The 27446-nt window shown below is 40.6% G+C and overlaps 1 protein-coding gene and 1 long non-coding RNA gene across 13 annotated transcripts in view; one reads left to right on the top strand and one right to left on the bottom strand.

Moving 5' to 3' along the window:
* LOC100644824 (max dimerization protein 1) overlaps positions 1–27446 on the top strand; it is a 228020-nt gene that overhangs the window by 54583 nt on the left and 145991 nt on the right. The gene's annotated exons all lie outside the window — the stretch shown is intronic.
* The window catches only part of LOC110119953, a 180116-nt gene continuing 154964 nt past the window's right edge, over positions 2295–27446 (bottom strand). Inside the window, exons 1-4 of one of the 2 annotated variants that reach the window (XR_007226443.1) lie at positions 12239–12298; positions 3023–3125; positions 2885–2958; positions 2295–2797 (exon numbers count right to left, since the gene is read on the bottom strand). This is a non-coding gene — a long non-coding RNA (uncharacterized LOC110119953). Of the gene's footprint in view, positions 2798–2884; positions 2959–3022; positions 3126–12238; positions 12299–27446 lie in introns of those variants that run through there. The other variant, XR_002308479.2, reaches the window with a different exon arrangement.

The raw sequence follows: 27446 nt of genomic DNA, 5'->3' as shown, positions 1-27446 counted from the left end.
CACTAAATTATGTTCTGACAACTATCAAATCGCGTTGAAGAAGAAGAAACTCGTTATAAATGACGTGAGTTTAATTTTTAATACATAAATACTTGCATCATGTAATATAAACGAGATGGTTGTAGGTGGTTTTTCGTCGACGTTGGATTTGATCTTTCTTTTTCATTTTTTAATTTCAACAGGGTAATGTTTATAATGGTAGAGTTAATAACCATAGAATTTTGGTTGGTTTATTTAATATATAAATAGTTGCATCATGTAATATAAACGAGATGGTTGTGGGTGGTTTTTCGTCGACGTTGGATTTGATCTTTCTTTTCCATTTTTTAATTGCAACAGGATAATGTTTATAATGGTAGAGTTAATAACGATAGAATTTTGGTTGGTTTATTTACTTATAATTCTCAATGAGAATTGATTGTAAAATTCATCCAAATAAAAAAGGAAAGAATTTTGGTTTCATCTGTATAATCGCAATTGAAGATCAGTGGCTTCGATCTTTGTGGTAGTCCCTTCTTCGTCGATGTGCTTCCTCTGACGTTATATTTCACATTTCCTTTGTAACTTTGGAATAGAAATTACTCGCAGTTTTGAGATACTCGGCTAGTCGACAGATCGTACATCGATATGGAACGCGTGAGAATACTTGCGTACTTTTTTTAGTTGCATCGATGATGGGATGGCTGAATGTGAGCGTTAGGAAGTTTGTAAAACAGATTATATTATAGACAACCCTCTACTATCCAACTACGCGAACGTGTCCGATTCGTTATTCAAAAGCAAGCTGAAAGTGTGTTACAAAGTTTCTTTGTTTCTTGTCTAACATAATTATAGATGCGACGAAGAGAGGAGTACGAAGAATCTAATTGTAAGTCGTGTCACGACTTACTTTCGTCTACCTAAGTTTTCTATACCTTATTTTATAAATTCTTAGTAACGTAAAAAAGAAAGTTTGTATTTTATCGTTCCATTCCATCTCCTACCATGACAGATGCAAGATTCAATTGGAAGCGTGCAAATTGTTCGGAAGGGCCGTCATTCTACGGCGAATTTAAAATAGCAAGAGTTTCGCAAAATATCAAAATATACGTCGATAATTATTCTTTGCTCTTTGCATCGTTGCCGATTTGAAAATCGGTCTGAAGCGTGAAAAATTCACCGTTTCGTCTTAACGTCGCTGAAAATTGGAAAGTCCGCGGCAAGTGGTCGAAGCTAAACACGAGCGTGTAGCGGATAACAGATCCAGCCGTATCGTCTAACGGTGACGGCACGGCACAGGGTTTCGATCTATTTCCCGCGATAACGAGAACGCGTGGCACTCGACGAGGCACGATCACCGGTTCGAGCGGCTCCGTTATTACAACCGGCTCACCGTACCCTGTTCCACGAAATAGCCCGGGATCACGCGAAAAATCGGCTTCACGCTTCCGTCCACGAAGCGAGCTTCGAGAATAGCGGGCGGACACGTAATAGGAAATATCGAATCAATTTCTTTATTACGTACAGCCACGCTGCGCGATATATTTCGTAACGGGCCGATGATGTCAACGTCAGCCGTCTCTCCATCAACGCGTTCGTACATCCAAATGGCTTCGATTCTCTGTCTCTGTGTATCGCGTTGAAGATTTCGTATCGACTAATTGCGAGTCTCGTTCGGAATAGTTTTTTTCTTTTCACCGAGAATCAGCGAGAATCGGTGGAATCTTGTTAAGGCGTGTTTCCATTGATGTTTGCGAATAGCTTCGAAAGGTTTATAGCGAAGCTCGTGAAAAACGTAAACACGGCGTAACAGGAACATAAATTATTTTAGTGAGTATCACGTATTTTTCGAAGAAATGTCAGCGAATTTCGTTGCCAGCAATATTCGCAAGAAAATCGTTGAACGTTTGCGAGTATGTGCGAACATCTCTCGGGAACGTGTTCCTTGGTGACTAATACACGTCTACACGCCTTACAGTTACACGAACCATTTGTCCCCTTATAGATACAGACAAATGGAATTCTACCGTGTAACCTTGACTCGTGTGCGTAAGTCTTTCGAACGTTCGTATTTCAGCGTTGGCGTACATTTGCGTGTGTCGTGGCTAGTTTTAGCTCACGGTCAAGGCCGCTGTTTATTTGCACGAATCAATCAATTAAGGAGAAATCGTTAATCCGTCCGATATAGAAGGTTCTTTGGCTAAGAACGCTTTGCCGGTACTTTCGTGGGATTCGTTTCAGGGATTTTGGCCAACTCGATTGGTTACAGGCAGGTTCTCGTGTTTGATGTACCTACGTGTGAAATTGCTTGGGGCGATCATTGGATTCGAGTCTTGCTCGTGATTAGTATTCGAGGCTTGGTCGGAGTGTTAATTTCAATTTTGCTTTCTGCGAATTAAAGAAAGAAATTGGAGCGTGATTCCTTAAAAAAGAGATTGAAATGAAAAAAATAAGAGAGAAAACAAGAGGAAGGCTGAATCATAATATACGTACAGGATGAATCTTAATTTTAATATGAAACTTCGTGTTACATTGAATGTAAAAAGTTGTATTTTCTACGGAGTGTCGCTGTATAAACGAATCTTGTAAGTAATTAATCAAGTTCTGATTTGCCAAATTATTTGATTTCAAATTATAACAACGTTTCAATTAAAATAACCTAACTTGGATCAATTATAAATTATCACTTCTGAAACATCAAACGAATTGCAGATTGCTGGAATATTTGCATAATACATAATATTTCCAATTTTCAGTATTTCAATGATAAAAACAAAATTCCCATCATCGATGTTGGAAACATTCCTGCACGTGAATCCTGTGAAATATCAGAATATCGAAATGTCGCATTAAATCGGCACGAAATCCGTTTGTATTTACAATCGTCCGAACCGGTATGACTGACCTGCGTTTTATAACGTCGACGGTTGTTACTACGATTATTACAGTGATCATCGACGTGTCGGTGTCCTCGTGGTTCTATTACAGTCGTAAAATTTCAATATTTCAAGTACGAATCCGCGCGTGAACGTTTTCAACTCACCGCCATTTCCTGGCTACGTTTCTCGTCTCTTTTTTACGACGATTTGCCTCATTTTTTCGATCGATTCGGACCCAACGCTCTTCAAATGCCCGTAAGATTTTAGCTGTAAAGTTATAAGTTAAAGTTATAAGTTATAATAAAGTTAAAGACCATAGCTGTAAAGTTAACGCACTGTCAAGCGGATTTTGCCAGACAATTTTTAAAGCAGAAAATAGCCATCTATTGTACGCAAATAACGCAAAACTCTTGGTACGTCTCGTACTTTTATTTAAATGACACAACGATGAAAAGGCTAATTCATATCGATGGTCACAATGGACTCTGAATAATATTAAGTTGTCAGAAAAGTGTCTTCTACAGACGCGTCTTTTACAACGACGCATCTTTATACAAACAGGAAATCTAATCTGTCGAACGCTGTGATCTTTATTTTGATAGAATAAAATGGATCATACGTAACTCGATAAAATAATATAAAATGAAAAATGTTGTGCGTCCATTATTTGCTTATAAAACGAAAGAAACTTTTCGGACGACCTAATACAACTCGAGCTATACATAGCTATATTGTACAATTATTTTCTATCATTTTTATCTAAATAGCCCGTGTCTTACGTTGGTACCATCGGTATGTCATTATCATCTAAATCACGATATATTAAAATTGTAACGGAAAGCAAATTATACCGGAGAAAATTGGCTCTGGGTATAGGGAACTTATAGAAGATTAAACGAGGAAATAAATCATTGAGATTATAAAGATTAAAGGAACAATCGTAATTAATATATTTGATACGAAGTTACGGAGGATTAGCTTTACACAATTTTGAAAGAAAGTCTTTATTGTAAAAATCTTCGTGCTGTTATTCTTTAGTCTTAGCCTCGTGTCTTTTACGTTAATTCAGCCCTTATTCTTTGCTGATGTTTACATTAGAAACACCCTCGGTCTTATCACAGGCTATCATCACAATCTAAATTGTTATTATTCTCATTAACGTCTACCACGTTTAAAATACTCCGATCTTTACATAACCACGTGTTCTTTTTCTGTTTTAGGTGAGTGTGTTTCATTCAACTTTTCACGATCGAGAAACTGATAAAGAACCCCTGGATCGAGGTATGGTTTCTTTATTCTCTCATATTTTCTCCCATCGATAACCGTCCCGGTACGTCGATGAATATTAATTTCCCAACTCGGTTCGGATCGGACGAGAAAGTTTGATATACTTGTCGTCGAGTCGTTCGCGCAAATATTTCATTAATCAAAGCTTATCGAAGTGGCTACGAATGGGAAGTAGCTCTCGAATTTTTTGCGCGAAATACGTCGTTTGGATCTATAAATCTGGTAAGTTATTTGTTTTAAACAAATATCGGTCAGAGGAGAACCGGAGGAAAAATATTCTCCTGGTGTTTTAACACGTATTAATCGACTGGTACGATGGTCATCGGTAACACGCGTTTTTCTATTCCAGAACAGTTAAATGAAGATAAACTTCTTGAACCGATTGGAATTTACGACGATGAATTTAGATAACATTGTCTGAAAAACCTGTACAAATATGACGTAATATTAACGAAGAAATTTCAACGCAGCGAATCATTTAAAGAGTATCGTTCGAAAAAATTGTAAAAACACGATATTATAATTCTAAAAATTAAACCTTATGGCGTAGCAACGTTTCAATCTTGTAACGATATCCTGCCACGACAAAATCTAGGAAATTCGCGCGATAGTGAACGTGTTTAGATTCAAACAAACATCAAACATCTGCTCTAAGCAATAACGCAAACTTCTTGTAAAACGAAAATTCTTGCAAGAAACTTGCGCATCTAATTCGAAGCTAAGAAATGTTCATTTTCCGGAGCTTCATCCATAAAACCAGCATTCTCTTCTTGCGACTCAGCATCGAACGTTGCATCCGTTCGTCAAACATCACCGTGCATTCATCCAGCGTGTCTCTCAAAACGGATTTCCTTCGGAACTATGTCGGTGTATGGACGAAGAGGAAACCGAGCTTTTTGGTCCCCGTAAAAATCGCTGTTCGAATTCGTCAGTCGCGACTTTCCTTCAGAAAACGATTCTTCTCTTGCCCGACGACGTTACGGTTACACTTTCTTCTCCTTCTTTCCCTTTTCGCTCGTCCCTCGATCGTTTTAACAAGACGAAAGATCCTCTCCGCGCGCAAATCCAGCCGGATTTCTCGGCGGACGACGATGTTCGTCCGCGAGGATATTGGAATTTTGAAAATCCCCACTGACGGTGGTCGGTGACGTCTTTGCATTCGAAAGAAATCCCTCGAAACTGCGGCCAGTATAACATTCGTCCTTCCTCTCTGCCTCACTTTGATTTTACCTTACTTTTAGGTTTCCCGAACCATTGCGTATTTTCCTTTGTATTTTCATCGATGGGCTACGCGTGCGTTCTCACGACTAGGAGATGGAAGATTATTATTTTCTGAAAATTTCTCTTCTTTGAATCGGCGCTTTGTTATTCTATGAAATTTTTAATATAACGGAATAGCGGCTCTAGTATCTTCTTTACGGTGAAGCTTCTGGAAACTTAAATTTTAGCTTTCCGAAACGGCAAAGTTTATGAACATTTAGAAATGTATTTTGCAGCGACTACTCCTCTTGCTTCTTCTATTTATACGAATGAAGGAAAATCATATAGCAATTTGCACATTGCGAATATCGTCAAAGCAGTGGGAAGAAGCGTAAAAGATTGGAATTACAGCGCTAAAAGTATCAGCCTATTTAGAAGCCTTGTTAGTCCTTTAAATACGATTTTCTCAATTTTTCGTTCGCTTTCACGATCAATGAACTACAAGTTTGTACAAAGGTTGGATCTACTATCGAAAAGAAGGATTATATCGAGCGAATAATTCACTATTAAAATTTCGCCAAGATCGTATCGTACCTGTTTGTATTCGTATACAAAATGTTGCCACGTCGTGAAACTTGCCAACAAAAATCATCGCGTAAATACCTACCAACCCCATCAGTAAGTTTCTCGTAACATTTTTCCATCCTTCGTCTCTTCTTGCGATTTCCCTAGTCGGCTCATAAAATTTTTTTCGCGTTTGCCCATCGGGGAAATCGCGTCGTCCCGCTGGTTCGTTGTCTTTGGAAAGATTCTTTGGATTTCTGCCGTCCGTGAGGGGAGGACCCGGTCGGTTTTCTTCGCGTTTTCTTTCCTCCAGAACGATGCGACGACAATCAGCGACGACGCCTCGGGCTAACCAGTCAGACATCGTCCTCCACCTTCTCCTTTTCTCCCGCTTTTTTTTCGCTTTTTCATCTTTATCACGACAGAAATACCGACCCTCGAGTGGCCGACGTCGCCAGTCTACGCTTTTACCGATCTTGCGAGACTCATTTTCGAAGCGACGTTGGTTACGAATCGATTATTATTATCGACAATTCCTCGCGTAACGATATTAATTAAAGAGAACAGTCGCTTTTCTAAATATTTCGTCTATTAGTTAGCCATTATTGATGGATTTCTGCCGTTTTATTTTCCATGGCAAGAAATTTCTGACTTGGACGAGTATTAGCATAGTTGAATGTTAATGCCTGGGCCGATTCTCGATTGAATCTGGCGAATGATCATCATTTTCTATCAGCGACGGCTCGTTAATTCACCGCGTAACGAAGGCAAATGTTGCGAGCCGCGTTATTTGCACGGTATATCCCGGTTTGCGTTCAATTAAATGGTACGATCCGTGGAACGGTCTCGCGAAAGCGGCGTTTCGACGTTCCCCGACTTAATTCGACAAATATTTCCGCGTTATCCGTAAACGTTCGCGCAGATCGATTGCTTGCCATCGAGTGAAACGCTGATAAATAAACGTAATAAGTGGCATTCGGCGATACAGATCGGAACGTGATACCGTAAATTAATTATAGATCTTCTACGAAATCTTCTTTTAGACAAACAGTCTGTCCTTTTTTTTTTTTGTCCGATTTCAAGTTTAGTTTTCAGGTCGTCAACCTGCAAAGTATTTTTGATCGAGTTTGATTTCCAGCTTTGAAGGCTTTCAGAGTTAAGTTTACGGATTTCCACAAAGAAACTAATCTACGAAATACCAGTTTCACTTCTGCTGTACGTGTTTCTGAACAATTCCAGCTACCCGCTATTTTTAAAAAATACTCGTACAATTCGATCTACCGGACAACGTTCCTCTTCCTATAGAAGCAAGCGATTATTTGAATAAAAATTCAACGTATCATTCGTCTACGCTTTAATTCCACTTGTAAATTCGTGTCACGAGAGTAGACAGTAGGAATTTTAATATCAATATATTTCTTCTTTTCTGGACGCTTTTATTTGTATTCTCCTCCTCTCGTTTCATTCTAACTCCGTGAATAGCCCATATAATTTACGCAACGCGATTCGTCGAACTCTTCCAAGACAAGAGGAGTCGCGTCGAGCTCGAGTTTTCTACGTTTTAAAGGTGTCACTTGGTAGTAGGGACGAAGCGTGTTAATACCATCCTGTAAGGTTTCTATCACGTATCGGCCGACTCTGTACGGTTTCGGCGAATTACGTTTACTTAATCCAAACTTGCTGAACATGCGAACACTCGCTCGTTATCGCTGCTCCGCTTGTTTCCGCGTCGCGTATATACACACCGCTTACGTTTCATCTTCGCCCTTATTTGCATGCGCGCGACTTAATCGCCACCCTAACACACGGATTATAACCGATCTGCATGAAATTTTATATTTCAACGAGATAAGAAATTTTTCCAAATTTTCAATCGCAAAGCTCGATCAAGTGGAGTATATTTAGTCATAATTAAATCGCGTTTGATTTTACCATTCTTTAACGACGAATTCTTCCAGTATAGTCTGTTTTAAGATTTATGGAAGATAATATAGGAAAATATAAAAATGTTTCTATGAAATGTATATTTTGAAGAGAAATTTTGTTCTTTGCTCTGCTAATCGTTAAATGCATCGACTGTTTTAAACGACAAGTAGACAGAAGTCTATCGAAACGCTATTTAAAAGCACAGTGTCGCGAATAATTATAAACCGAACCGTATCTTTAGGTTTCTTTGTGGTATTGAAACAAAGATCGGCAAAATCGTTTGTATAATTTCATGCGGTAACGCGAAACAAAGCTGAAGATACAGCAAGCAATGATTCTCTTCTTTCGAAGTCTGAAAAAAATTACATTTTCTCTTAAAATTGTGTTTTTCGCTGTGAAAACATATAAAACAAATGTTAATTTTGTTATCTTTTCATTCGGCGTTTAATAGATTTTCATTTAGCTTTGATTACTTCTGTTAATTTCCTAGATACGCTAACCATCGAATTATCTAAAATTTCGTTTCGAGAATCCACCCACGCGGATTTTATTCATTTTTCAAACGGTACGATATTTTCTATAGATGACATCTGCTGATCATCTAAATTTTCTTATTAAAATTCCTCACAGATTCTCGACTAGGTTCAGATCAGAGCTCGATGCTGGCTATGCTAATAATTCTATTCCAAAATCTCGAAAGTTTTCGTGGTTTAGGATCCAGTTTTCTGAAGCGGTTTAGGATCATCGTCTTTGCTGAAAAATCATCTTCTTGTCTTCTGTTTCGGCTATGAAAGGCAATAGTAACCTTCCTCGCATTCTACGGAGTTCAATGCAGCAAATACAATTTCTCTTAACATATCCAGGCACGATCAATGTCTTCTTGAAAATATTAAAGAAATAATACAGAAAATGTGCTTGAGCCTGTAATTATTCGCGGCGCTTTATGTTAGGGGACAACTCACAGTTTATGAAAGCTCATTACGTTAAAATGGAATTTACTTCGTTTCACTTCGCTTTTTACTTCACGAAAACCAAGGCAAGTAGCAGAAACGAGATCTAGCGACCGCAGGAAAGATTCATTCGGTGAAACGAAAGTTTCGTTCGAAGTTGCTACAGCGTTTCAGAGATTCATGCGAACGCCGATTTACTTTTACGATTACGCGGAAGCTCGACTCTCGGTTTCCTCTTTGGTTCTTCCTCGAACGTTGGTTCCGCGGCTTCTACACAAAAAATGACCCTGGACGATCGGTGGACGGTTCCAACGAACGAAAATATACGTAGCCCGTAATTTCGGTTGGTTCGTTGCCGCACGAATCGATGCGAACTCGGATCGATGGAACTTGACGCGGAAAACTTGCATCCTTCCTGAGGAACTCGCAGCAATAGCCGGTTCGCTCGATTATTCCTCTCCGTCGAATCGACAGAGGAAAGCGTGATACATTTTCATGGTATTTTATAGAAAGATTCTATGATCAAGAGAAACCTAATTATTACATCGCTGATTTCTGAGGAATTTAAAGGCGTAGAAACGCTTATGAAACTCGTTGTAATATCTTTGATCAGCTCCTATTCCTTTAATCGCGTATACAATTTAGCGATTACGTACCTGATTCTTAACCCACCAATTTCATGTTAGAATCTTGTTAACATCGGTTTACAAACTTTAGCAAGAACAACGAAATTAATTAATTAAATTTAGGTGTATCGTATCTTTTTTACAGAAATCAGTCTCCGCGAAAATCACTGAAATTCCAAAGGCAAACTTTTACAATTTACACGAATAACTATGAAATGTTAATTTCGTGTACGTTGATAGTCGCAGCGTTAATAACAGATCGTGCGATATCTGTCGGAACAGCAAAGGAAACGCGATCAAAGACGATCGAACGGTCGAGCTAGCATCTAGTGGACTACTCGATGCTTGGGACAATTCGTGATTCGTGATCGTGAGCATTCCAGATGAAACTCTTCGTTTATCGACTCTTACCGGTACGGAGAGTTTACATTGTAGCTCCATTTCAATGCAGTGTTTTAGATGGAGCAGCCACGGTATTCACGAATAAAAGCGTGTCCTTTGTGAAGTGAATATTGGAGCAAGGTTTAGTGAAGCCCGCGTAACAATATTTTGTCTTGGCGCAGCGTCCTCAAAGGAAGAGAGTTCCATTGAAAATCAAAGAGCCTTTAAGCTCGTCGAGCGGCGTTGCAACTCGAGGAAGGGAGCGAGAGAAACACGCACGTTCGCCAGCGTTTGTTCCTTTCTTTTCACAGGGGTTGCCGTTTTCTATTTCTGGCTAGCTTTCGAATTTTTCTGTTCCCGCGTTATTTTTCATTTCTTTTCTTCTCTTGTTTCGACCAGAAAGCCGTACAGTTTTTGGCGAAAATTTAAGGGCTCGACTTTCCGTAGAATTTCCACTCGGAGTCTGTAAATCGATCTATCGCGAGCTTTGATCAGAAGCTTCTACAATCATGGAATTAGAAGTTAAGGAAAATTAAATCAACTTTCGTCAGATTCTTTCGCTCATAACGCAAGTTCTGATATTTCTCTCGCTACGAGGTTAATACATTTCCTCTTGATAAGGTTGAGTCGTATTAGAAATATCGCTATATCGTTCCAGGAATCACGCATTTTTCTTTACCAGAAATATTTTCGTTTCAAGAACTATGTTCGTCTCAATACATTATGCATTGCGTTCTCGGCTTTCTTCCAACTTTACTTTTTCGGGACACGCCGAAGCAAAATCGCAACGTCTGTTACAACAATCTCGTTACGATGTTGACCAAGTTTCAAAATGTTTCATACAAGACACACAGCGTGTAATATATTCGTAAAAGGTTCCTGCGAATGTTTGAATAATTCCGTCAGCACCTGTATTTGACTTACTTTTTCGCCTAGATCCCCATTCTCCAAAGCGGCCATAGTACTTTCGGTTATAGAACACCCCGTAGGTACATATTCGTTTTAGCTCGCTCCACATCCCGAAAGTAAACTCTCTTCCGGATTTGGGCGGCGCTGCGGCGGAAGATCGTTTCCGGCGCGCTCGCGCCAAACAATAATTTGCATCTTTGTTTGAGCGCAGACGGCTCGCCGAGACGCGCGAATTCTTCTCCCGGGCTCCTGCCTCGTCTTTCCCGGCAATATGTAAAATCCAGAAACGCCGCCTCCCGGCTGGTTCACCGGAATCCCGGCTATATTTCTTCCGTGTATTTTCGATTCGCCCGGCTGCGGTTCACGCGGCAATCTTCCCTCCTCCACCCACCCCGTGAATTTCATTATGTATATTACGTATATCGAGACGCAAGCCCACTTTTGCTTTCTTCTCCGTCTTCGTTCGATAAATCGAAAACACGACGGAATATTATGCGCCGCGGAAACACACTTCTCTGCAAATTACCACGAAGAGAATCTTTTTAGATCTTTGGGGTAGGACTTGGATTCGTGTAAGGATAGGTCGAAACGGAGACGTCAAGTTGCATCTGGTCGGACTTGCTTTTCTCCAGCTGTTCGAGGTCAATGTTCTGCGAGCGTGCTTTAATTATTAGACTGGGAATTTGACGCATTCGTGGGAGATCTAAGGATACGCGGAATGCGCTTGATACGCGAAAATATGGAAAGTTTGCAAAGTATGTTACCTACCTGTTGTGGTATTCGTTTAGTGAAACTGGTCTATTAATTACACGTATTACGATCGCACGCTAGAGTTTTTCATTTGAACGTAATCGACGTTTGTGAATAATAGAGGACGAAATTGTTGCGTTTATAGAGGAAACGAGGCGAACTTTCGGGGAAAATTGAAAGGTAGTGCAGAGAAAGAAGCGCGCGATGTTTCGCTGTCGTGTTTTTCTAGCATCGTTAATTTGCCACGCGAATATTTAGCAACTTGGTAAGAACTATCGCGAAGCAATCGAAGCGATGGAACGTTGCTTGCGCGAGAGCAATAATTCGCCTGCTTTACAGGCTCGCCCTTTCGAAAGATCGATCTGGCCTTTTTACGGCAAAGAGAGTTTGCTGGAAAGCTAAAAAACAGCAATTTTGCTCGCGAGGTAACACAAACATTCGCTTGTTAACGACAACATTCCTCCACGCAAAAAGATAACACCCTTCCCATATAAAAAAAGAGGTTCCAAATAAACACTTTCTTGCCTGAAAAAAAGAGATAACAAAAATTTCTCTCGTTTAAACAATAGATCCATGCTTCCAAAAAGATAATTCCCCTTTTGACGATAAAATAAAAGGAGCAAGTTCCTGAAACATTTGTCTTTTTTTTTCATAGAAAAAAAGGAAATAAAAAAAGAAGAGCAAAATTTCTGTTTGTTTGAACAACGAATTCGTCTTTCCAAGAGAATGATTCCTTTCTCTGGCGACCAAAAAAAGTACAGAAAAAATATAGTTTTAGAAAAACTACCTTGCATTTCGAACGCAGAGGCGACGGTAGTTTCGGTTTGCGAGGCGTCTCTAAAATGACCACGTCGAACATTCGCGTCTACTCGCGCGGCCATACACGCACGAGCATCGAACGACCGGACCTATCAATTATTCATGAAACGCCACTCCGCTTTAATTTACGCCCTCGTACGTACTCGGTGGTCCTTGTCGTACGATATCGCTGGAGAACCTGGGATCGCCTATCTTTCTGATATTTAGCCTTCGTTTTGCTCGTCGCTTCTACCGGACCGAAGCTGATTCCGTGCTCGTCGAACGTTCTTGCTCGAAGATCGAACGAAACCGATTCCATTAATTCCCTCTAGCATCTTATTCGCTTACGAGGGAAATATAACGACGAACACGCGATTATTCCACACTTTTATATCCTACGAATATCTTTAGCGAACGTTAGAGACGATCAAACGTAGGTTAAAGCGGAGTTACTTAAATCGTTTCGTCCTGTTTCATGTTTCCTCTTCGTCTAAAGTACAGAATATTTTCCTATTCCGTGTTATTATATTATTATACTAACAGCTAATATATACGAGAACGCATGCAGTAATTTTGTGTTCGTTTTGTCCTTTTTCATATTTTCTCTCTACCCGAGGTACACGTTTTTTTTTTCTTCTTGCTTTTTAGTTATATCAAAGATTAATATGCGTATACAGGAGTATATGAAAAATGATTCGAAGGAGCTCGACTATTCCATGAAAAACGTAAAGCTGAGTTTTAAACGCTGCCTTACCTTAAAGTAGGTATACCGTTGGCAATTATTCGGGCGATACGTCTTTCGCGCTTCGTTTCCGCTATAAAAGGTAACTGAGCGTTGCTTGCTATTACCAAGGCACACGATGCTTCAAATGGACGCCGATTTGACATTGCATTATTGGTTAGAAATCGCACGTGATTGAAATATCAACTGTTGAATAACTTTTCGTCGATTATCCATATCGCTGGAATAATTACGAGCGGTAACGCACACAATTTACGAAGAAATGAGATTTTAATGTCGAATGCGACCAGCTCGCGAGAAGATGAGATTGTACGTGAACGGTGAACGTGTTAAGCGGTTTCACGGTTGTGATGCAAGAATCTACGTGCACGGTGAACGAACGAAGATGTGTATTGTGCAGTCGTACACACGCGCTTCTGTGGAAGAGACAGAGAAAGGTGAGCGTAGTCGCGGTTCGTGGGAAAACCTTGGAAGCGTTAGGAGAAGAAAAACGTTCGAATAGGTTGATGAAGTATAATCGGCGCTGTTTATGTTTCTTTTGGATTCTGAAAAGAAATCGTTTGCATGAAAGATGAAGAACGTACGCTCCACCCACGAATCGCTTTAGAAATTCCGATCGAAGCAACGATACAGTGGAACGCTACAAAGAAGGGCAAATCCGAATTGAGAAATTTAGATCATCGCGCGATAATTGAAGCGGTGATTTTACAGAAATTCCGTTTCTTTCGCTCGAACGACATTTCCACCGCGGCGGACAGCATTCTTTGAGAGAAACGGCGATCTTGGCGGACGTGATTGCTGGTCGGCGTTAAAATTCCACGCAGCTCGTCGTAACGCGAGTTTAAGCGCGGCGGATTAGGGACGTCGGGGCATTAATTGCGAATTAATTCGGACTTGACCTGAAAGACATCCGGACAGGCCTGATAAAACGCCGTGATAATTTTCCACGGAGCGAATTCTCCTTAATGGAATAACGAAAACCTCGGGTACGCGGTCGGCCAATTAGCGGTCGCATCCGTGAAAAATTAATCTAATATGCGACTGGACTGACGCCATATTTATTCCACCGGCGGACCAAATAAATGATCTTTGGTTCTGGCGCGGCGGCGAAATTCAATTTTTTCGCCACGTCGAATGGAAACGACGCGGAATTTTGTCGAATTAATCTGTTTCTCATTTCCTACTATCTCGTCATTTCAAAATGGAAATCGATTTAAAACGATCGAAATATCGCATAAGATGGAAGGGCATTTTGTCAATGTTCCTCGCCACCTTCCTCTGAATTTCTTATTTCGATCGAATTTCAGTTAGCTGGTCAAATAATCACCGATGTTTCTATTATATACATATATTTTATATTAGATTGTCCAAAAAGTTTCCTTCGTTTTATAAGGAAATAATGGATGCGTAACATTTTCTGTTTTATATTCCAATGGAACGAAATGGATCATATATGACGAAACAAAAAATCTTATGCATCCCATTATTTCCTTATAAAAATAAAGAAACTTTTTAGACAACCTGATATATCTGTTGACCGCGAGTATTTACCCATTTTTATATCTTTACGAACATAACGAAATAAATGGTACGTAAAATGGTACGTAAATTTGTCTCATTTGCTAAATATTACATTCTACTTTGGATATCTCACGGTATCTGGTGTATTTCCATATTAAAACAGGGAACGTTCTAATTTTGATTTTCTCTATTATTTTCTATATCGTCGATATTTTTCAACATCTTCGCTTGGAATTACAAATATTTATCGGCGAAGGAAGATAGAATGAAATTAGAGTTTCGAACGACTCGGCTAGGTTTATTTGTAGAATGCTATTATAAATGATGTCGTTTATAGCGTCATTCGGTTCACTGGTCATCGTTAATCTTCCATTCCGTGCACTTAATGGACTACAGATTTCTATTATCTGTTTCTCGTTTCTATAAAATAGTTTCGTGCTTGGAATTTCCACGACGACCAGACATATGACACGGTCGTTCCTGATTCATCGTTTCGGCGTCCCTTATCAATCCTTCGTTCCAAGAGACTTGCTCATTTCTTATTCGTATGAAAAATTCGAACAAAGACAAGATAGTCAATCATATGACCGGATGGTACGACTAAACTGTACGATAAATTCTGTCCTGAGCGTCGTTGTCGATTCTTTATCGTCGCCACGCTATTCCTGTAACTGTAATCAATGTGATATACAAAATTATTATTAAATATCACGTTGGTCTCGGAATCGAGAAAACTTTCTTTTGGTATATCTACGTTGATTGCGGACGTTTATGCAAATTCCTATCTCCAATTTATGCCGTGCACACGTTCGTTTCACCAACAAAACACTTAGTACGACGAGTACTTTACTTTATATATACTTTTTGATATTGCGAACGCTTTAACGCCTTCAAATTTGCTAGAAAAATTCATAGTCGTTCATAGTGATTCCATAATGAAAATTCATAGTGATTCATTCCTCTTTCGAAAAGCATTAGCGATTTTGAAAGCAACAATCCACGAAATGCAATATCATGGACAAACGTTCGTCTCAAAGACAAAATTTTGTCATTGTAACGAATGCCGAACACGCTACGACAAGCGACAGAGGCAGTAAAATGAGCATTTCATAGAAATACCAGGTAGCTCAGTTTTCTAAAATTTAAATCGCTTAGAGGAGGCGTTAATTTAGTCTAGCAACGTGCCGCAGCGTCATACGCGTACCGTTGCTGGAAAATGATCGAAATCTCCTGATGCTTGGGAGCGGTAGCGTAAATGAGCTCGTGCAGCATCGGTGAATGGTGTTGAAACAACTTGCAAAAAAATGTTCCGTGGACGGGTGGCGATTTTTTGGCGTGGATTTTGCTGTCGACGCAAGTGGAGCGTGCCCCGTGCATCCTGTTCGTTCTGCGAACGAGCGCGGACAATGCGGCGGCGAGCGTGACGCTCATTGTGCGTCCGATCGCATCAGCGCGATTCGTTTCATGTAAATTTCATGCGCTCCACGCACCTCTCCCTTTCCCGGTCCTCATCCAAAAAAGATCCTGTATCCAACTGGACGAGTGCAACGGCCCGTATCGCTGCGAGCAACTCCAACAATAAAATTGACTAACGCTATGAATTTTATCAACTTTCATTTCACAGGATTTTGTATTCTCCTTTCAAAACACCATATGTCAGACCTTAGAGAAATTAATGAAACATTTTGTTCGCTGATTGCGAGAAACTTTTCCTTTCTGATACCGGCAACATATCGCGTCTTTTGGTTGAAATAAATGTGAAAGGAGGATGGTGAAAAAATGGGCAAACTTGTAACACTTTGGACAACTCAGATTCTAATAACGCGTCGCTCTATAAGTTGTAATCTAAGTACATGTAATTAGTAGACTGAGGATATTTACGCGAATTCGTATTTCGGTACGTATAATTAATACAAAATGGAACTTGGATAGAAAATTGTTTTATTTACTGAATTTTGTAAAGGATACTGTTTCTTGAAAATTGTATACATTTCTACGTGCTATGTGCGTCCTGTGCATTTTTGTAACTTTATATTTCCTGTAGATGCGTAGAAATGCGCAGTCTTGTGGTTAGCAATTAGCAACTTACTTCGTGGAATGTTTTCATCGTATGACTCATCTTAATTTGTCGCTTTTTATCGTTATTAATTAAGAATTTCAACGATATCTCGTTACGTAACACGTAGACATCGGTTTTTCTTCGTAAAATAGCGTTCGACTTTTTCCATTCCATGCATTCATTTCCAAGTTACGACCATTTGAAGTCGGAAATTCCTAATTCGTTTCCGCCGCACATTTTTTATAACTTTCTCGTTACTACAACCTCAGCGACTTATCCGAATTTTGGCTGCCCGAAGGAGCATAAATTTGACGTATTTTGAACATCATTTTTCCCGGGTGTGGCCTTAAGAAAATGACTGAAACGTTCGCGAAACGTCGTGTCGCGAGAATGTGCAACGTACTGATAAATGTAATGAACGCGAATATGTCGTCCAATCATGGTAAAAGTTAAAAATCCAAGATATCGAGTCTTCTATTGTAAGGTCAGAATTGACCACGTCGATAGTGTCGGATCTTAAAAAAATTGTAAAAAGTGGCTACTATTTCTGACGCCGGAAGAAAACTGTAAAAAGAATTGGAACGAAAGGAACGAAGCGTGCGTGAACCGGTAACGGGCGTCACAGCCGACGAAATGTCGAAACATCCAAAGTCACCGAAGTTTTAGCGCAACGTGGAAGTGATTTTATCGCGAGCAGAAAACTGTGCGAACGGGCAAGCGAACAAGCGGACCGCGAGAGGGTTCAACAAACTTTCAGCGTACCATTCACGACGATGACACAAGTGTTTCGGCTCCCCACTGCACCGGCGAGCAACGACGGTGTCGTTGCGCGAGTATTGCACTTTCGCGGCTCGTAAATGGGGCACTGTCGCGCGCCACGCGTCTGAATTAGCCCGTTAACCATCGACGCACAAAATCTTGTTCCTATCCGCTACATTTCAGATTCGTATCTTCATTTTTGTACAGTTACGACTAAAGAAACAGATCGTAAAGAATGGTTTACTTTCGGTCAGTGAATATCGTACGAGTACTATTTTTCCTCTGCATTTCCTTAAACGTTCCTTTCTCAAATTTTTTTACAAATATCCACAGATTTCTGATAAATCGTTTCTGTGATCGTTCGCATAAAGAAACGCAATGGGAACATATTTCGCGGCTAAAGTTTACTGTTAAGCAATCTGAGCTATACATTTCAATTACAAACACAGCGGAGGAATATTATTTTGTATATGTCGGAACACGATCGATGTAGATCGTAATCGCGACTGTCTGTTACGATTGATCACATAACAGTGACTCCTGTACCGTGTGATGCGCGAAGCGTGTGTGACGCTCAAGAAATCTATGTTTTTCCTTTTTGTATGAAACGCAGAGCTGTAAAGACGCGCACGAGCTATTAGGTTGTGCGAAAGGTTTCTTTCGTTTCATAAGGTGATAATAGACGAAGAACAATTTCTGTTTTATATTATTTTGTTGAATTAGGTATGATCCATTTCGTCATATTTCTATTATTATGTCCCTGTATAATTCAATAGACTGATATAAAACAAAAAACATTGTGCGTCTGTTATTTCCATATAAAACGAAAGAAACTTTTCGGACAACCTAATACCATCGACATACAGATTGCAAGTAAATTGCAACAAGTTATGGGCCCAATCTAAGATAATACGTTGAAAAAGAAACAAATGCAAGATAAGCTATAAAAATCGTGTAAAACATAAAAAAAAAACTACATCTTCCTGTTCGCTTTACCGAAAAACCTTGCAAGAGGTAAAAATCTGTGTCTTCCAGATGGATTTCTCGAAAATTTCCATCGGTTCCTCACGGTCACGGTCCGTGTCTCGTCGTAAACAGATCCAGGCTCTCTTTGGGTGCTGATCGCAGCGCGTAAAACGGCGTACCGACGACACCAATCTTGGCGGTTTTACCACGAATCGATAAATCGGCCCGTCGTTCGATATCTTACGTGGAATCGATGGTTGAGGGAAAAACACGAGTAACTAGAAGGATGGGTGGAGGGTTGGGTAGAGGAAAAGCAGAAGGGAACGGAAAGCGGTTCCCTGGACGCGGTTGCAATCACTTAACCCGCTTTTACGGTTAGTTTATTGCTCGAAGGAAACAAGAAAGGATCTGCTTTTTTATTTTTCTCCGTGCGAAGATCGCCAAGGGATCGACTAATGGCCGCGGGGAAAAATTTCCGCGGCGAAAACCGAGGGGAATGTAACTTGGAGGGGCAAAGGTTCGCGTTTTGTCCAGGAAAACATCGTAATTCGAAGAAATTTCTTGCGGATGGCATTAGGAAATTAAATATGTAATAAGAAACGTATCGCGTCGTGTGTCCAATTGTGGCAATTTGTCCGTCCGTAGATAAGCGTTCCCTCCTTCCTTGTATTTTCTTTTCTTTGGCAACGTTTTAGAAAGATTAACTGCGAGTTAATTTACTTTAACCGGAAGCTTAAATGCGTGTGACAATTCGCGTGAAAACATCTGCACGTACTTGGATCGTTGGTTGCAATTTTGTTGGGCGATGTGGCTTCTTTAACAAATTTTAACGGATCATGAATCTTTGTATTTGATGAATAATTACGTGTATAACCAATGTTTGACGAGCTGTAATTTAATTAAAACGACGCAGATGAAAGGACTTTTGTTGCTGAGAAACGTAATGAGTTTATTGTTTGTTATTAATACAGCTACGTATCGTTGGATGAAATTTAATTAGAAAATTACAAATAAAATAACTTGCAATGGATTTATCTTCTTTTGTTATTACGGTTGCGCGTTTGCCGGGTAAAATTAATTAGGAATTTCCAAAGAAAAGAGATCGCAGTTGTTTGATTTTTGACAGCCACGCGTCGCGATACGTTCCAACGTAATGAAATCGATTTTTACGAATTGGAAATTTAAAATTATCATCTAGATTGCGTTCGAACGAGCTAGCGCCCTAGCAAATACACATTAATCGCGGAGACAAATTTGAAATTTTCAATCGAGCGAATTGATATCGAGTTTCAATGAAAAGTAGACGGAGAAATATCCACGCCTCCGTTTAATAGTTCGTGCAAGCGTGAAAATTGTGTTTCTTCAGGCTCCATTGCTCGAAGCACCTGTAATTTCACAGTTCCTGCGAGGAGAATTATTATCCGGTGTAACAGTGCCGTCGTATATATTTTTTCCTCAAAATTTACCTTCTTTCGTGAGAAGTATTACACGGTTCTGAGATAAAATAATTTCCGATTGATGAAATTACGAAGAAACGGAAGAGGAATTTTAAAAACCTGAAATCTTCTTTATCTTACGGACATATATTTCTTCCTCGATCGTCGAGCCACCGAAACTTCCATAAATTCTCCCCTTTTCTTAAAAAAATCTCAAACACCTTAACAACTTCTCGCCATCTCCCTTCTATCCCTAAACAATCTCAAGATTCTCACAAGATATCAAAATCTTCATCTGTCATCGTTGGACCACGAAAGTTTATGCGTTTCCGGGGAACGTAAGTACGTAAAAATCTATTAAAGTCAAAAAGATTTATAAGCTGTTTTGCATCCATCTAACGTTTGGACTCTTGTCTCGGTTACGGACATGATCATCCAGATTTCGGTGTGTTCGCGTAGCCGACAGGACGTGCGTGGTCGTTCCTGCTCGACTTCTTTTAGCCCGAAGGCACCGCCAGAAATCATCGGTTCGCGGAAGTTGGTCGAAGCACGGCCAGTCCCACGATTCGCGTTGAAGACAAAAGTTGTGAAGTTGGCCGTGATCAACGAGCCGGGATAAAATTTCACCGTTTCCCTCTCGACGAGAGATAGATATTCCGCGCGCGTCGCAATCGCGACCTAGAAATCTGGCAGCGGATTTCAGAGGCCTCGGACCTACCTCTTAATTCGCGGTCGTGCGCGTTCCAGACCGTGGCGTTTTTAACCCCCTAACTGATGCGAGTCTCGCGTGCCTCGAATTTCCTGCCCGCTTATTATTCATCCCTTGAACCATCCCGTGAGCCACGGGATCCGGCGATAGCGAATTTTTGAGAATCTAGTCTGCGAATCGTCCAGAGAGAAATGGCTGTGCCATGGGGGAGCGAGATTTAAATTTTCCCTGGAATTTATGTTATGCGATCTTCTGTTCGGTATTTTTTTTTTTTTTTTTTTTTTATTTAAGTAACGAGCTACGAGAATCGAGAAAGAATCGAAAGTATTGGGATTATTGGAATAGGCAACGAGTCGTAACAGTTTCTAGGCTCGTTAGTTACGAGAGATACTTTCCATAGAAACGAGTCTTTAAACTTTCCAATTTTTGCGATATTAAAAATTTAATTCTTTTCTAATTACCAAGTTCTTACTTTGGTAACTAACGGAATTTTCTTTGTGTACATATATCGCTTCCTATTCTTCTTGCACCTTCTTCGCCGGTCAGACTGCTCAGAGGAGCAAAGCAATGAAATTTGTAGTTCGTTCTTAGACTTACTTTCCCCGAATATCTAAGAATCGGTGATATCTAACAAACCGACCAACAGAATTTTCCAATCTGATACGATCGTTCAAACACGACGACAAACTTCGCGGTACAAAGACCACTTAAAGTCCAGGACTTTTCCTTCCAACTCTTTTCCTTATCGAATCTCCGATATCTTTAACGCGGGTAGGTTGTATCGCGCGGACGAATCGGACCAGGCGAGGTTCCTTCTTCCGGTGTTTTCCCAGCCGGAGAAAGCCAAAGTTAAGGGTAGACGCGTGCTCGCTGGCTGTTTAAGCATGCAAATGCCGGGCCAGCCATAAATTGGCCAGGATCCCGGGCCGCTCTTTGTCCGATTAACAGCCTGGAATCCTGGTTGACAAAAAACACACCAGCCCGTGTCGTCTCGGCCGCTGGCTGTAAAACTCGTGTATCAGCTGATGTACACGACTATTATGCGATCTGGGCCGGCGCTTTATCCTCGGCCCCTCGTAAGCCACGGCAAAACACAACCAACCAGCGAGGATGAATTCCCGCCGCTGACTTGCAAAATCCACGCCACGGGGTTCATTCCGCGTGTCCAACGATTTAACGGCCCAGCCATGGGATTACGAAGCACACCTTCGCTTTTCGTCGAATATTATTATTTGCTGGTCGAATCGACTAATCTGCAAGTAATTTTTTCTAGAAACTTTTATGGATACGCAACGATACATTTTGCGGTATTTGAGCGATTTCTCGTAAAATAGAATATAAGAGCCTGTACAAGCGCTTGTTTCTTTATTACTACGATATGTATTTCTTCGTATATGTGGTAGGTATTTTTTTACGTCTTTCAACGATTCTTTTATTTCTTAACGAAGATACAGAATGATCGCTTTGGCTTCCCATTCTTTGGATCGTCATCGCGTGCAAATTTATGCTGAATCTTCTTTATACGCGTGTTGAAATACAGCGACAGAAATTTAGCTGGCTCTGTGACCGGCTTTTGTCCATTTGTTATCAACTTTCCTGACGATTTTGCTGGATAGAATTTATTCTCCAAAGATGTTGACGTTCTCCAGAAATTTCTCAACACTGTGTGTAAGGGCCATGTTACTGTTCCTTTGATCGTTTTCCTTTTTTGTAGCTTCCTAACAAATTGACTTAGGGATTTATTCCCGAAGCAACGTCGTAAAGCTGTTTCCAAAGAAAGATTTCAATTAAAAATGTAGTTATTCGTAAGCCAGGAAAATTACACAATTATTTGTTGGAAAGTACAGAAGGAGAAGGTAATGTCACGAGACAGTTTCTCGGTATTATTTTTCTCGTTTTATATAAGTTGAGATCGAATCAGAAACATAATATCGTTTTGGCGCATTTCCATAAATACGACTTCTCAACTTGGTTTCAGTCGTAAAGCGGCTAATCCTCTTCTGAACGCAGTTTACCAACTTCTGTTTAAAAATAACTCTCGAGGTGCTAGATAATATGCTTTCATCTAAAGGTCAAGCAAGCAACCGAGTAATGGCGATCAATCATCGCGTTACGCCGCTGCGCTGGTTCGAGCGAGTTTTCTTCGTAAATTCATTCGATTCCGCTTTTCTTGCTGGAAAGTGCATTTATTTAACGCTCTAAAAATACGAGCGTCCCGTTAGCTCGATATAAATGCAAAAACTTCGACGAGATTCCGATAACAAAGACGTCGGGGTCTTTCAAATTTTCAACGTTATTCCGAAAATCAATCGCCTGTATCGATAATTAGCGTTAAATGTTTCGTATTTTTGCTTTTGCAACGTACGAAGCTTCGTATATCGCGACAGAGAATCTGAGTCATTTGGCAAAATTAATCGTCTTTATTTAATCGAAGCTTGAACGATCGGACAAACGGAGGTACCAAAATTGGACTTAAGTGATTCGTAACAAAGTATGTACTTACGTACATTGTATTTTATAGATTTCATAGAATCGATCTACAACGTTCGTGCTTTATGAAGCTTACTTTACGAGATTTATGCCATGGTTTTATTTCTCTCTGATATTAATACCGTCCCAGTTCCTTCGGTTTGCACTTTGATATTTTACGCTGGTTAACGGGGTTGAAATTATATCGTAAAACCGATGAAAAACAAAAGTATTCGATTTATATTTATATTGCCCGCTTATGCGCTTTTGAACGTAAAGACCTTTGCTCTTGTGACGAATATATGCGCCTAAACCGCGTTTTTACGTACCTCCGAGACAAAGATCTATTCTTACAAAAAATCCCTTTGCTCATCCCCAAACTCGATAACATTCGCCCCAAACGGTAAAATATATCAAAGATACAGAGAACGAAAAATAAAGCGCACGAAATATCAAGTTTCTAAATCTCTAAACCTTAAACGCAACACGCGTATTTATCTTACTCGCGGGCTCGTTTTCCTTGGCCCTCGAATTACCAACATTTTTCTCGTCCCAGTGTTCCATCGCTCAACGCCAAATACGATTCATCACCGTGGATAGCCTCTCTGCCTCTAACCACTTCCTCCTTCAATTTTTGCGTCTCTCTCGCCGCGGTACAAGGATGCTGCAGCGTGCATTAAGGATGCATGTATTCGTTGATCCCTGGCCAAGATACGTAGGCAATACGTCGCGTCGGTGCCGCGGGAACGAGGAAAATACCCCCTTTCTATTCCAGGGGTGAGTCTGCGTTCTTCACCGCAACCACTGTCTTCAGACGTCAACGCGATTTGTATCTCGCGGCTATTTCCCGCTAAAAAATGAAATTTTCTCTGGCTACCTTTCGTTCCGTTACTTCTCGTCTTCGTGCTCCGATGAGATTTCCAGAGGCTAGCCTGCCCTTTCCCAGCATTTCCTCTTTCGAAATTATTTCTCACCTTTGACTGGTTCGAACTCTTTTGCGGTAGACTTTGCGATACGTCGCGAGCTATATTGGACGATCCAATAATTTGCATTTTTAATTGGCATTTTAAATTCGGATCAGCAAGCCTGCGAGAGACTCCAAGTTTCGATTCATTCGTCGAAATTTTCATATTACCGGCTTCTACTTAGATCCGACAGGCAAGGGACTTTATAAAAATGCAGGTGTTTAGAACTAAATCTACTGGAAACGTACAGCCGTTTTCGAATGTCAGCCTTTATCGAGCTAAAAGCGTGTCTTTATACGTCGCATCGATCCAATTGCGATCATTCGTGTGTAATAATAATTCGTGTATAGTATATCCAGCAGGTGCACACTGAAGTCTAATCAAAGATTTCGCGAGATCTTCAACGGCAATGTCACGTTAGCGTATCCGCGAGACGCATTGTCGATCGCGATGAAATCAATCGAGACGTAGTCGACTGTGACGATCCTGGAGGACGACACAGGCAAATAAAAACGACGAAAGGAGACAGAAAGACCGACTGGAAGATGAATAGAGGAACGGTTGGTAAAAAGAGGAAGAGAATCAGTCGGGCGAGGCTCGACTTTAATTGGACTCAAAAAATCGACAGACCGACGACTACGTGAAGAGGTTCGCGGATGTCGAAGCAATTTGGGTGAAAAGATAAGGACATTGCCGGAGGAAAGGGAAATAATAAGAGGCGGAGGCGAGCGTTGTCGAATTGAAAGACCAATTTGTAGCGGTGCCGAGCCGCTCGAAGACACTATTAGCGTCAGTTATGACGAGCGGAAAAGGTACACAGACGAGGTGAATCGGGTATCGGTCCTTGAAGAACAAGGAAACTCGTCTCCTTGCAATACGGCTCGGTCGCGTCTTGCATCTTGTACTCGCGCGCGATCGCCGTCTCTTTTTCAGCCGATTTCGATCGTCCTCGAATAGTTTGCACTGTGTCGCTTTTTGTCTGACGTACGGATCACGATTCGAAACACGTGTCAAAAGCTGGTTAAGGGTCCAGAGGTGCATAGATAAATTTCCGGAATCTTGTTTTACACCCGTGATCTATCAAATGATCTTGACAAAGTTCAAGAATTTGAAGGAAATCGATTTAGAATGAAAGAGTGCTTGTGGAAGCTACCGTAGGACAGCTAAAGTAGGTATTTTTTTTATTGGAAAATGCTCTACGTACCAATGAGAATACCGTAGCGTAGAATTTAAATGCAGTTTTGCAAGTGAAGTTTGCTACGATGTCGTCTTTATAGGAAAGACGCAAGCGCCAATAATCATAAGATAATCGTTTCTTGGCTTTTGTCTGTGCCATCTATTTTAAACGAACGGGACATTCAGTTTTCTTCGCAACTAGCAGGCGACACGTACAGGCTTTTCTATGGATACACTCTTCGTTCCCATGAGTTTGGACTACATTAACGCCTAAGTTTCCTTTTAAGTTTAGAGTTTGTTTGTTTCCCGACACTTACGGTCTTTCTTTACAAGTGTTCTTCGATTTTGTGATATCGAAATTTCTATCAAAAATATATACGAAGAAGTCCTAAGACTGCTAAAAATCACAGTGAATTATATACCGATATTCCCATCAATGTTTCTACGAAAATACAAATCCGTTACGCGAAGTTCATCTGTCCGTTCCACGGAGCGTGTTAACGCGCGACCAAACGAAAAACAGGACGAAGACGTTTGATTCAACGACGTAGAAAATCGGTCGCATCGTTTTACCGTCGAGTTTATACGTGAAACGATAACGGACCGAGGAAACGTTGTTTCATTCGACGCTGGTCGTCTCCTCGTTTTCTATAAAGCAGCACAGGCTGAAACGAACGCAGCAAGAAAAAAAAAAGAAAAAAAGAAGGAAAGGAAAAAGTGAGGAGAATGAAGAAGAAGAAGCTCCTTGAAGAGAATAGAGGAAAGAGTTCGTTGAAGCGCGTTTTATTTCCGGCGGTTATCCAGTCGTGAACGAGCCTGGGCCAGCTTCTTTCTCGCTGGACGGATGATTTTCTTGGCCGGTTTCGCGACTCAGAACCGGAAAGAGGGGCAAAAGTGCACGACGGTCACGAGTCACGATTACCGAGTTGCACGCCGGGCTGGTTACACCGTCACGAATTTTACCGGAGGTTAGAGACACAATGGCGACTCGTTCTGAACGCTGGAGGATCCTCTTGCTTTCTTATTTCCTACTCTCTTTCCTTTCCACCCCTTCCCTCCCCTCGCTTTACCTGCTTCTTCTGCCTTCCCCTCTTTTCGTAATTCATATTACAAACCTGAAGATTGCAGTATGGCGTCGTGTTTATCCCAATTGAAGTCAATTATTTCAAATTAAAGTATCCTTTCGAGATTGCTTACCATAAAATATCTGTAGGTTGGAAACTACAGTGGCTGACAAAGGGAAGTTTAACATTGATACTCGTGCACGCGAATGTTACTAACTTCTGTATTAGACGTTTCTTATCGCGATAACGTCAATCGTTCATTGTGACGTATATATATGTATCTTTATCACTTTATTGTTACTTATTACTTATTGCTTATCACCTAACCTACTTCTTTATTTATCGTTCTTATCAATTATAATTCAATTTCGTAAAATTATAGTATTTTTCCTCTTGAAACTGTCCTCTGTTCGCGACTGTATAACAAGTTATCAACGATTCGATTGAAATCATCGATCGAGCAGGAATATCAGTAAGATAGAGATTTTTTTATACCAGTATTGTTCACTAAGAATATTTCACAATCTATCTCGCGCGAACTACGCAGCTTTAAACGTCGAACGCATTCTTTCTCTGTCATTTTAATCTCAATCCATCCGTTTGTACGTATCGTTCGAAATTTAATCGCTCGTAATACGTAAATCCGTCCAAAGTCCGGTCGCTTGTAGTAAATAATCCTTCAAAATTCCCATTGCCACAATAATCTTTGGAAACAATTAATTTGCTGGCAAAATTGTAACACTCGTAACGATCGACTGGAATTTTGTGAAATTGTTTTCGCTCGCTGATCGGTGATTTCCTGGAGCAATCGTATTTCTGGTATTCGGTGAGTAGGGGGTTGGTTCGAAAAGGAGGCGAGATCGTTGCCTCGACGAGTCGACTGCTCGTCTTCACGATGCCCGACTGTTTGCATTTCAAATTCCGCGATAGCTTCCATTGCCTCGGGATCCCGATTACGTTCGAGGTATTGATACTTGTTCTCTGGGGCTTGGGATGCCGGTGTTTGCGCCGTGCTCCGTTCACAGATTTGTCTAGGGGATGGGTGAATGGCATGGGCGACGAGTTCTCCCGGGAAAGTGGGTTAGATCGAAGGAGCGGGCAAGAAATTGTCGAATACTTGAGTTCGGGTATTAGAATCGTCTCGGACTATCGTCTTGATCGCTTTGTTATTTAATTTACCGAATTACGGATCCAATGTAAAAGATACAAGTTTCGTTTCATATAAAGTCCGAATCTTACGTTTTCGTTGAAGTTACAAGATTTAACGTCGTTTATGGTATTCGCTTGACAACTAAGTGATCGCGGATTTTATCATTACCACCTAATGACAA

Source organism: Bombus terrestris, chromosome 15, assembly GCF_910591885.1.
Source record: "Bombus terrestris chromosome 15, iyBomTerr1.2, whole genome shotgun sequence".
Taxonomy (NCBI): domain Eukaryota; kingdom Metazoa; phylum Arthropoda; class Insecta; order Hymenoptera; family Apidae; genus Bombus; species Bombus terrestris.
Note: the sequence above shows the minus strand (reverse complement) of the source record. Positions and strands in the feature narration are given on the sequence as shown.